This window comes from Pygoscelis adeliae, unplaced genomic scaffold (assembly GCF_000699105.1).
Source record: "Pygoscelis adeliae isolate BGI_AS28 unplaced genomic scaffold, ASM69910v1 Scaffold15, whole genome shotgun sequence".
NCBI classification, from domain to species: Eukaryota; Metazoa; Chordata; class Aves; order Sphenisciformes; family Spheniscidae; genus Pygoscelis; species Pygoscelis adeliae.
In genome coordinates, this window is record NW_008824988.1 from 2346388 (window position 1) to 2359030 (window position 12643).

Genomic DNA, 12643 nt, shown 5'->3' on the forward strand with positions numbered 1-12643 from the left:
GGTGACATTGTGCATCTATTATTAATAATCAGTGTGCCTTCACTGGCTGCATCCATACTCATAAGTCAAGGCAAATGTTCCTGGGTGCTGGGATTTGATCAACTGTACTGTTAAATTGCTGCAGCTGCCCCAGCATGGTTTTAGGCCTGGGCCACTCAGCACTGCCAGACAATCTCTGGGCATGGTGCAGGAGTCGGCACGCACCAGTGGCCATTTCCAAATCGTACGTTGCATGCAGCCCCATGCTTGCAGGCTGAGAGAATTTAATAATATGATCATGGTCCAGGACATGCCAGTGGTTCATGGCAGCCAGGATCGTTCTGGCATGCTTAAATTACTAGTGTAGATATAGCCATTGTGTCTCAGTCGTGGCCTGCCAGCCATCTTATGCATTTCATTTTTTCACTCGTCTTTCAGATTCTTATGTTTGTTTTAGGCTTGTTTTGTTTATCTAACAACTTCTGGTCACCACATGGCATGAGCAGCATCAGTTCAGATGTGTTGTCATGAGTGTGTGTTGCACTTGTTAGTAACACAAATTTTAGGATGTACTTACATATTTTGGAATCTGCCACACACACAAAAAAAAGCAAACCCTTCTCAAGAGACTAGCGTTTCTTGCCTTTCATACAACTAATTCAGGATACTAAATATAGGTGGTTTTACAGTACGCTATAAAAGAAAAATGAAGGTGGATTTCTAGTATGAAAAGAATCCTCTTGGCAAATGTGTTAAAACTAAGAAAGGATGATGAGGAAATCTATTTTTCTCAGTGGAACAAGTGAAAACTCTGTTAGGATTGACACTGGTAAAACACACTATAGCTGCTTTCTCACTTTGTCAATGTTTACATTCCTTTTCCCTTTCTTTAGGTATAAAAGTGTTTAAGGTCTTACGTGCTGAATCTTTAACAATTTCTTATGTCATTGCTTTTGCTTATTAATAAGAAATAAGAGGAGGAACTTATAAAAGTATCAAAGCTGTTATGGGAAGTGTGGAAAAAAATACCAAAAACTTCCCACAAATTTTGAAATCTGAACTGTGTCTTGGCTTTACAAATGACTTGTGGAGAACTATTTTTTTTTTCTAAAATAAACAACTGACAGCATTTACCAAAACCGTACTGTTTTATGGCAAATGAGGCGGGGGTGGGGGGTGGGGGAGCATTTCACTAGAACCACTTTCCATGAGTGTATTCCATTTGGTCACTTTTCATTGGAAAAATAATAGTCAACTCTTTCCAGAGAACGCTTCCACTACAAAATGGAGAAGATCCTGTCACAGACACAGCCTGTGCGGTGAGAAATATCCTTTAAACTAGCGCAGAGTTGAGATGATGATGAGCTAGGAGCGTGGCTTGGTGTAGGATCATTTCCAGGCATAGAACTGCTTCTGTTTTGCCCCTATCTGAGAATGCATTAGGAAAAAGTAACAAGCTCCCTTTCCTCCCTATTTACTAATCCTGTTCATCCCTGGCAACACTTATGCTACATGTCATAGTTGTTAAGCTATAGTAGGTTAGATAAATAGGTCCGAATGCTGTAAGTTTGAGAAAGAAATCTGTTGTAAGGCTGGGAAGTCTCAAACTCATCTCTTTTCCCCAGGGTGGGTGAAGGAGGGAGAGCTGGATCCTGTAGAGAGGCGTGGAACTAACGAGCGAGCTTTAAAGAGTGAGAAGAGTGTCGAGAGGAATCCCCCAAGACATCCCATTAGAACAGAAACCACTGGCGAGGAGGGATGATCCAGTGGTCGACGAAAGGTCCAGGCTGAGAGCTGGGAGATCTACGGCAGCCCGAGGTAGCTCTTGAAAGGTTGGCTGCTTGCCTGTCTGCCTCTTTGGGGCGAGGTTTAGGCCCCAGACCTGTCAAATTCTGCGTGCAGCTCTGTGCTGTTTTGTGAGTTGGGACTTGGAGTTCTGACTCAATGCCAAGGGCCTGTATGCTCTGCACCTACTGAAATATTTGGGGTATTGTCAGGCATTGTAAACTTATTCCTGGGGTGTGTTCATACAGAGCTATTCTTCCTAGCATTCCATACAAAAATATCATTTTAAGAGGTGTTGTGAAAAAGATCACTGGCTGAAAAGTTAATTTCCTGCCCAAATGGATGACGCCTGCAAGGTAAAATAAATGTATTTAAAGAAATCGACTATCTAAATCAGTCTATTTCAAAAAGAGTTTACTTTTGTCAATAAGGCAGAATCTTGTGAATCTACACACTTCATAATTTGCACATAAGGTTGGCAGTTTTTCCCCACTTTTTGGCAATGATTTAATAGCAGAGAGCTGTAGCAAAGGCTCAGATTACTAGGATTATATTATATTACACAATATACTGCAGCATATTTACAGAAGAACCTTATTAATTTGTATTAATATGAACCCACCCACTGTAAATTACCGCTTTTTTTTTTTTTCCTTTTTTTTTTTTCATGCCACAGCAAGGAGCACATTTCAACCCAGCATCCTGAACAAGTAGCGAAGTGGTATGATGGTGGAAGTGGGGAAGGGACCAGATGTGAGAAATCTTCCTTTTAGATCCAGATGAGGACAACATTTTCCTCCATGCTATTGGATTAGCAGTCAGGAGACCCGTGTTCTGCTCCTGAATCAGGAATTGATTTGCTGTGTGACTAACACTTAATCTTTCTTACTCAGTTCTGCAACAGTCTGTGAAATGACGATAAGACTTTGATGCCTTTGATATCCTTTGCTTTAAGGTCTTGCATATAGTTTGTATGAGGTAGCATTATTTGCTCTTAAAATGTATCCAGTGATTGCAGTGAAAGCAGCTTGGTTGGCATCACTGAAAACTGGAGTAGCTTAAAATACCTTTGCATAGGGTGTAAGAGGAATGAGAATTTGGTTCTTGTACCTGAACGACTGTCTACATGGAATTTGAGGTTAAGTTGTACAGAATACAGTTGTCTTTAGTTAAAACAAAGTGGTTCTTGAATCCAGAGTCAGTTGGGAAACATTTTCGTTCATCTGGACAATGATTAAGAATAGGAAAGAACAGAACCTGGCCATGTATTATAGTCCCTAATTTTAATGAGGAGATGATATTTATTCCATCTAAAAAGGTGTTTCTGGCTAATTACATGATTAAAAATTTAGCTTGGCATTATCTGAGCTTGTACAGCAAACCTGACCTTGTGTTTTATAGGATTTTAAATAGGATTACTATGAAGTAGAGAGCAACTAATTAAAAGATGGCAGCTTTCCAGTTTCCAGTTGATGACCTGCTGCTGCTGCTGCTTGTTGCTGTCCCCAGAGTGAGCAGAGCAATATGATCCTCCGCTCCGGGATGTACAGAATGTTCTGTGGTGTTCGAGTCAGGCACTCTATGGAAACTTAGCAGGATCTTGCATCCTCAGTGCTTTTCATGCGCTCTAGCTGGGGAAAACTGCCAGAAAGCCAAACCAAACATTTTTATGGGTTTCCTCAGGCCCTACCTCCACATCTTGTTGAAAAATTAAAGCACACAATCATGGGTGGGTCTGTTGAAGCAAGCAGGCACTATTATTCCAGGTTTTCAAGGTTGTTTTTCAGTCTGTGGATCCAGTCAATTAAGGAAGAGCACGTCTAAACTCTTCTCTGAAATTTCTCATGAAAAACCCCAGTCCAGGAACACTTTCCAAATACCGCTCAGCAACTGCAACAAGAAATCAGAGAAGGCAGAGATGTTGCTAGAAGCATGAGTATCATGGAAACGTAGCAGTTTAGCTTTATTGATGAAACAGAGTTTCAGATGAAAAGGTCCAGTAACACCCCCATTCCCCATTTCACTCCCACTGTTTGAATTCGTCATGTGCTTAGAACAAAGTCTTGTCAGAATTTTTTTAGTCGTTATGGCTAGATAGGAATTTAAATCCTACAACTAAAGTGTCAGCTGTGGTAGCTTGGAGTTCAGTGCAGGTTAGCCACCTAAATATTTGCCCAAATTTTCAGATTAAGTTTTCAGTCCGCACCTTGCTCTGCTAAGGCTATATATTTATCATCACTTGACCAGCTAGTTGCAGCTTGTGCACACATCCTCAAACAAGCTTTAAATCGTACTTCTTGGCTGCCATGTAGACATGTCTTTAACCCCTGCATAGCAATGCCAGACACTATGCTTCTTTTCTGATGCAATTTTATTGCATTCTTTCTGCATCCTCATCTTTGATCTAGAAAGATCATCCTGGCTGGATAGGAAGTTAGTTCAGGCTGTATATTTAGTTCATGTTATAAAAATTAGTCTTAAACATTTCAAGACATATGCATACCTAAGAGCAATTAAAGGGATTTTATTTCCGTACCCTTTTAAGAGATTAAACAGTAGATGCCAATTGTGCCAAAATGTTTTTCTAGTACGAACTCTGCAGGAGCCAAAAAATACAAGACATCTTCAGCCAGAGGCATTGCCAAGTGCAAGCATTCAAAATAAAGCTGTAATGTGACTGGGTTGCATGGCACCATTTAATCTGAGGACAAATTTGCAGAATTTCCTGGCTAAAAGCCCTGAGCTACATAGTTCTGCATGACACGAATCAATGAAATTGCTCCATGATGGGATTTGAAACCCTATTATTTTGGGGGTGAATGAGGATGCTGGGTGGCTTCTCTTCCTTTTGTACCCAAATACTACATAGCTCCACAATGTTTATGATGAAACTTACTCTTTGCACTCTTACTCTTATACTGTGTTTTCCAAATGCTTATCTTTTTTGACTTGTTGTGAGTCGTGGACATCTCTAAATGATGTGAATCTCACAACTGCAATTCACTTGCATGTATTACTTCAAGAAGGGTCTCATAATTCTTAAACTATGTATAGGAGACTGTGAGAGAGGGGAATAAAGTGGTTTGTTTTTATTTCTGCATTGGTAGGAGGGGAGATGCTCCAATCTTGTTCTAAAAGTCAGTCTCCCTAAAATATGCTTTATACTGTGGGCTGAGCTCTGCCCACGTGAATGCTTTAGAGGCCTCAGTTTGCAACTACCTAGAGGCTCCTGGAACTGTTAAAGTCTCATTTTGTTCCTGCAAAGTAGAAAAAGGAGCCTGGCCCAAATTAAGCTAGGGGTGCTGTTCCCAAGGCATACCAAGCTTTATGGGACTTCAAGCACAGTGTTTCAACCTCTTAATTCAGAAGTATAGGGGAAAGCAATCACCACTGTATCATGCCTCTTTTTCTAAACAATCCAGTATGTTTTCTTTTTGGGTAAATGTGATGCAGCTGGTTCTAGTACCATATTTACAGTAAATATCCTTTTTGGTAAACTAAGGGCTTATTGAGGCAGTGCAGTAATAATGTGTTAAAGGATTTAATCCACTTTTTGAACAGTAACTAAGCATGTATTTTTTTGAATGAATGAATGATCTGAGCATGTAGGACAAAATCTTAGTAATGCAAAAGATCAGAAATAAGCCAATGTTTATATTTTTAATCCACTGCTTATGAAAGAATTGTGGGTTTTGAAGGAATCCTGACTTTGCTTGAATTCAGTGAAGTAAGATCTAAGGGTTCTTCTGTGATTAATTTCTTCAGGAGTTCAAATGAAAATATGGAACTTTCAGCCAGAACCTATTGCTTAAATTTAACGACTTAATTAGACACAGGAAAATGTTAAAATGTATGGAATGAGAATGACTTTCTTCCCTTCTTTAACAATGTTAAGAAAATGGACTTGTGTTATGGATGATAGAAAGTATCGTTGATGCAACCTGTTTTAAACATCATTTTATCCCAGTTGCTTTTTTCCTGCATCTTTTTGGATTAGACAATATTCTTCAGTAGAGATGATGGCTGTAGCAGTCTGTTTTCTTCAAAGAGATTTCCTGCATATATCCCACCATGCAGACCAAGTAAACTTGGAAGAAAATGTTTCTAGAGCACTTTTCTGTGAGCCTGCTTAACTATAGCCATACTCATTTATATAACTTGAAATTTCCTGAGAAACCTGTTTGTCAGAGGAGCTTAAGTAGGAAACTAATGTCAGCTTACAAGGAGCCTCAGGAGCCTTTTAAGGAGACCCAAAGTGTATAAAACAAAAAGTTGAACCTTTAATTCAATACTTTTTCAGTTATACCAGTACGACTTTTTAATGTTGAGTTCACCTTCATTTCAGACTAGTCAAGCACTATTTTAGACAGCCTGAGGACAGTTTTGGTCCTCAGATTTGAACATCTTACACGAGAGTTCCTTTTGCCAGGTTAAAATTAGTGACAGGTAATGGACTTTTAGCTGGGCCAGATAGCAAAGTGGCATCCTCTGCTGTGCAAGGCTGCATGCTTATCCCATAGAAAATGGTCAGCCTATTTATTCTTTTGCTTCTGCTTCTAATTTACAGAAGACTTCACTGTCACAATGAAAAAACTGCTTGTGTAATATAGCTTTTCTCCTCAGAGAGCTTCTAGAACCAAGCATTGTGTCCAGCTGGGCATTTATCCTACCAAGTGAATTTATCAGACAGAAACATAGGAATGGAAGTGAAGTCTTCAGTTGTCTGTTCAAGGTCTTTAATATAGCTACCATCTATTTTCATAGTTTGCTAAGTTTTTCTGAAGAGCAGTTATGTTTTTCGCCTCTTTACTCTGGAACAGATCTTCCATCAGAAGGTTATTGCTGTAATGGCTAGACACCACCTTTCAGTTTCCAGCCTCAACTAATTTATGACCAGTGCTTGCTGAGTTGTTATTGTGCCAGCCCTGTCTGTTGTCTTATATAACTATTCTGCTTTCCTGATGTTTACTTGCCCACTCCAAATTAATTTTATAAGGCTACACCAGCAGAACTTTCTTAGTTTCCTCTCACATGATAGATTATTAATTCCTCTGGCTATCCTAGTGTGCCATGTCTACACCTGTTCTAGTGATGAATTCATTTTCCTTGAACACAAGTTGTATGCAGTACTGCAGATGAGGTCTCCCAAAGGTTGCGCAGCTGGACACTAAGAATTTGCTACTCTTCCTCTAGTGTTACCTTACAAAGCATTGCTTTTGTAGCCTCCTTCAGTCATCTGGTAGTTCCAGAGCAGACTCTACGAGTCTTTTCCAAATGAGAGTTTTAGTTTTTAGCCTTCAATGCATGTTTTGTTATTTTCACTACTGAGTGTCATCTCATTTCAGTTCACAAATATTTAGTTCTTTCAGTGGGTTTTCCTTGTCCTCTTGTATGTTGATGTATGCCTTTCTGTGTCGCCTGCAGACTTCATCAGTGTACTCCCATGTTCTAGAGCCAGGGAATTAATCAAAATAGTAAACAACATCAATCCCTTGTGTAACCCCACCTCCAGCCTGACCTTTTTCAACTTTACACACTACTCTCTCCATTTTTATGCTCTCTCAATTTTTATGGGTTGGACTTCATGCTAACATAGGCTTTATTTAGAGACTGCAGTCTGTTACTGGGCCTGGGAACAGAATCCGGATCAACATCTTTCTCCTTGGCGGATGTCTAGCAAATAATTGAAAAATCCTTTAGCAGACTTTTTATCTTCTTAATTATGCCTAGCCTAAGTAATGCATCAGTTTTCCTGTTAGCTGTAGTAGCAGAGGTGAGGTCAGCATTCATGCTGGGCTGGTTTTGGTTTTGGAATGGGGATTTCATTGGTTTGCCCATAAATAATTCGGGTTTTGTGTTTTTAAAGTTGCTGGTTTATTTAGAACACTAAGTGAGAAAACATTCAAAACACATCTTCTAATTAAAAATTATGCTGAGGCTCTCAACAATATACAGATGTTCCACATTTTGGTCATGTATCATCCCAGATTTTGGGATAGCATAACACTCGGCTAAACTGCAAGACTGAGACTATCTTGTCCTATACTGTCAGAGGAGCCAAGTCCAGTGTAAATTGTGTTTTCCTTACTCTGAATAAAATTTTGTTGTTGTTGTTATTGTTTGGTTGTTAACAGTGTGAGTTCACAAGTTTCCATTTCTTTTAAGGCAGGAGTGCATCAAGATCCTCACTGAATGGCAGTTTAATAGAAAACCTCCAGAATTTGGGATATTGGCTCTGTCACACCCATAGTGAGTCTGCTTTCTTTTACAGTTGTGTGTGTCAGAGTGTACAAGCAGCTAGCTGGCTACAACTGCAGGTCTCTTACCCAGAACCACATTGGGAAAAGCATCAAAATGAGGTCCAGCATCTGAAAACAAAAAATTCTTATTAGATCATTCTTCACCTCTGGAATCCAGCACAGTGTCTATTGCTCTCTTTATTAGTACCTCAGGCAGCTCAAGCAATACAAACAGCGCTATTCTTGGCCTCGTCTAAAAACAGTCATAATATCAGGGAGCGTTTCATAGTGGAATCCCGTCTACAACCAAGTTACACCTCATGTGGGCCAATGTTCTCAATCCTTCAATCACATAAACCAGCCAGCGGCTCCTCTCACTGGCACAAATAGTATTTCCCACCAGGGCAATGAGTCTTTCAGACACTGAGTTTTTCTGCTCACAGTTCTGAATGCACATTAGCATTTGGATTGAGGCAGCTAGATCTGAGCAGGCTCCAGGGTCCATTAAACTTCATCATCTTGAAGTTCACTGGCATCATTGTTATTTAAAAAAAACCCCACACTTAAAAAATGAAGCACACATTCCACATGTACTAAGTATAACTTTCATCACTACGAGTATTTCCATATTCAAAAAAATGTGAATTTATATTTGATTTGTGCCTTATGAAAGAAACTATTATACGAAGTTTCCATTTTGGTTGAGTAAGTGCTGTTTAATTTGTAACTTCTCAGAGGATTAATTACAAAAAGAGAAACAATAATGACAAATGGAAGGATTTGTTTATCTAGATTGATTTAAAAATAAACAGCATCATAGGGCTGGCCATTAGTCTGAACTGGTACTAGAGGACACAAAAACCTTTTTGTGGCTGGGTGGGTGGGTCACTAAGAAACTGTAGCTAAGATCAGTAGACAAAGTTGAAAAATTAAATAACTGATTCACTTTTTAGAATAGCTGTGTCTTGTATACACAGGATTTGGAGCTCTTCAAAGATATTTTTCCCTTTGCACAACCACTTTGGTATTTAAAAACAAGATAAGGGCATGTTTCTATCCACAAAAGTTGCGGGTTTGAATAAAAGTCAGGTTTATGTTGGAAGTTACTGACTGAATCCTTAAAGGACATTTTTTTGGGTGTGATTTCCACAGATTTAGTTGCGAAACACTTAGGTACGATTTATTTATATTGTTAGTAATAATTAAACACAATAATGTTTTTACTCACATCTTTATATTCTACCCCCACCTGGCAAACTGGGTTCACTTCTGGTCACCTTCCTGTTAACCTTTTCCCTTGAAAACTGATTATTAATTCTGACTCTTTGTTTTTGGTTTCTTAGCCTGTTTCTAATTCATGGCAGTATTTTACCTCTCACCCCAATTTAGTTGCCGTAAGGTTTTTCATGCAACAAAGCAAATGCCACTTTAGAAAAAAGGAATTGTGAAAGACACTTAAAGGGACCTTATCAAGCACTTTATTTTTTGTTTGTAATCTTTTGAAGGAAAGGAACTAATATAAAAGCATATTTACAATATAAATTTAGAAAATAATGAGATAATGAAAATATTAATATTACTCTGCTGTTTTGGAAACATAACTATAATAGCTCTGAAGTAGTACATGAAAGCCTGAAGGTGAAACAGAAAATGAGTCTGACTAACTCTGGGAGCCCGGCCAACCACTGATTGCAAGGAGTTTAGATCTAAGGGGGAGTTAGGTGCTGAGTGGACATACTAAACATAGTGATTAGAAAAGGAAAGAATTAATAAATACAGAGCATTCATAAAGTGAACCTTCAAGGCGATGGATAGTGCAAAAAGGAAAGTTCTTGGGCCAGCAGAATTCCTAGTCATTTACACATTCCAATAAGTGAAAAGATATCATATGGAAAAAGGCAACATGACTTCTAAAGCATCCTAGATATTTGCAATATTCACAATATTCCTATTTATAAACAAGGAGGATGAAAGACACATATTAAATGTAATTTGACATATGACCAAAGGTATGGCACTTTTGCCTGTCAACTGATATTCTTGGATGCAAAAAAGAAATCTGAATTGGATTTCCTATGGCACAGGAACTTGGAACAACATGAAAGTCAAAGTTTTGGAACAGCAGTCAATCTAGAGATAGAAAGTGACACCAGTCAACATGAAGTGGCATAAAGAAAGCAAAAGGAAAAGTAGGAGGGAGCCATTTTGTGTTCATACTCCCAACAGGTACAACTACATTGACAAGATGAAGGAGAATGAGACAAAACAGAGACTAGCTGAAGCCGTCAGCCCATGTATTGACAATGAGCCAAATCCTGAAGGTGACTCATTATGAAGACGTAAACAATTCTGGTCGGTGACTCAGTGGTGAGGAAGCTTGGCTAAGACATCTGTAGTCCATATAAAGAAAACAGGATGATGAGATTTCTCTGGGGTATGGTAAGATAAACTATGGGACAATAATATTGCACGTGCCTATGATAGCTTGTAGAAAGTTGGGACATTCTTACCCTTTATAGCTCATGGAGGAATGTACATATCACCAACAAAGGAAGCTTTGATTGGCATTTGCCTGGGGAATCTGAGAGGAGCGCTGGAAATGGATATAGTGTGAATCTTCTGAGAGTCTGTGGAGGAAGGAAGAGGGTGGGTGATGAATATCATCATGCAGGGAGTGAATACTGCAACGCAGAGAATATTACACAGTTTGGTCAGTTAATTTGTTACGGTTTAGAATCCACCATCTGTGTATAAGGTCCATCTCCTTTCCAATTTTAAAAACTGGCAGCGTGTGCCCGGGAGGATCTCAGCAAAGCAAAATAGGGAAAGAACATAGATTTTCTAGAAGTTATGCTCCGTAGGTGATGGGGATGATTTTAAATAGAGGTGAAGATTATGCATCTGTATACTGCTTGAAGAAGCATGCTGAACAAGAAGAAAACATTATCACTGATAAAAATTAGCTTGGAGTCTAAAATAAAAATTTTATAGAATGATTAGAATAACTAGAAAGCAAACATATTGCACATTGTTTCAGTCTGCAACAAAAGAGAAAGCAGTAGGTGAATATTTTTGAAAAACTGCTTATAACATTTATGAAATGTACGGAAGCAAAACCCCTCAGTCTGTGATATGGTAATGAAAAACTAGGGATCAGTGACAGCAGGCAAAGCTGTAGATTGGCTCTTGTCACTATTTGTAGACCCAGGCTTGAAGCAAGACTCCATTTTGATAGATGCTGTGGAAATACACAACAGATCAAAGATCCTTAAAGCATTCTATAATTTACAGGTGAACACAACTGAGTAAGAGTTTAGCAGCTCTGTGAAGACTAACAAAAACATAACAACAAAGATGATCTGCATTAGACAGAGAAGTACTTTGCACTCAGCAATGAGATACCAATTTTTGAGTAGTTTGAGCATTATCAGGTGGTGTTCTTTGGTTCTGCAGGCTTTTACTTGTTTTCTCTCCCTAGCCATCTCTCTTCTAGAGAAATACTGCTTCACCTTCCACTACTATTATTTTTCAGAAGGTTCCTCACACTATTGCTGTTCTACCAGCAACACTACTTGGTGTTATGTCACAGACATTGCTTCTGCAGGAGTGGGGTTTGGCTGTTGTGTCTGAGTTTTGTGGCCACTGTTGAGGGAAGTGTGTGCGTGGCTCATTCCCACACCTGTTTCCTCCCTGTGTTTCACTGCCAGGGAGGTTCTCCGGGGTCTGTGTCATGGAGGAGCCTGGGTCAAATGATTTTTCTGTAAAACGTTTCTCTTTATGTCTATCTTCCTCTTTATACACATGAGAGAAATAGAGAGAAAAGACTGTTAGGAAGTCATTACTGAAGGAAAATAGAATTACAAGAGGTTTTTCTCTGCTGGGAAGAGAGCTAGTCTTCAGCTATCCCCTTGTCATGACTATTTTTTTTCTGTTCATTAAAATTGGAATATTTTAAAGTTTCTAGGGTACTGTTAGGTAAAAAGTTGAAGTTGCATACAATGCTGAGAATTCCTCTCAAGAGATCAGGAAACGTTACCTTCTTGGCTACCGCAATGAAACCTGAAACTTTTGTTTTGGAGTTGCATTTTGCAGACTCCAATCCTGTTTGATATTTGGTAAACGTATCAATTTGTCTACTAAGCACTGGATTTTTGCAGCATTTTCTCCTAATGAATTCCTATTAAAACTAACGCAGGGAGAGTAAGTTCCTGCTCATCACGAGTAAGTGTACCACAGTTTGGTCCTAAATGAACTGGTAGCTGTCTACTTGCAGTCCTTCCCAGCTGCTGACAAAGACCTGACTGAGCTGGCTAAGCCAGGCAAAGAAGCAAAGAACTTAAATTCTCAAGAGCTTGAATCATGGAACATAACTTTAAAGGAAAACATTGACTGGGGGTTTTGAAGGAAGTAGAGACATTTTGACCACTGTTGCTTAACAAATATGCTGTTGTCTGTACTCTTTCTGTTTTTATAGAACATTAGAATTTCCAAATTAGTTAAAATAAGACCTTAACAAAAATCTACTTTTTGAATTGCCATGCATGCTGCAGAGTACTGGTAAAATTCTATCTACCTTGACTCAGATATGGATTTCAAAGGTGGGTTTTTTTTGTTGTCAGTTAAACTTTTGGGACAAAATT

The 12643-nt window shown here is 38.9% G+C and overlaps 1 long non-coding RNA gene across 1 annotated transcript; it reads right to left on the bottom strand.

Annotated features, from left to right (window-relative positions):
- Positions 1–7144: 7144 nt before the first annotated feature.
- On the bottom strand, positions 7145–10581 carry LOC103918708. Its single transcript, XR_663710.1, has 3 exons — positions 10514–10581; positions 8091–8132; positions 7145–7212 (listed from the first exon to the last, which is right to left on the bottom strand). It is a non-coding gene; the product is annotated as an uncharacterized LOC103918708 (long non-coding RNA).
- Positions 10582–12643: the final 2062 nt, after the last annotated feature.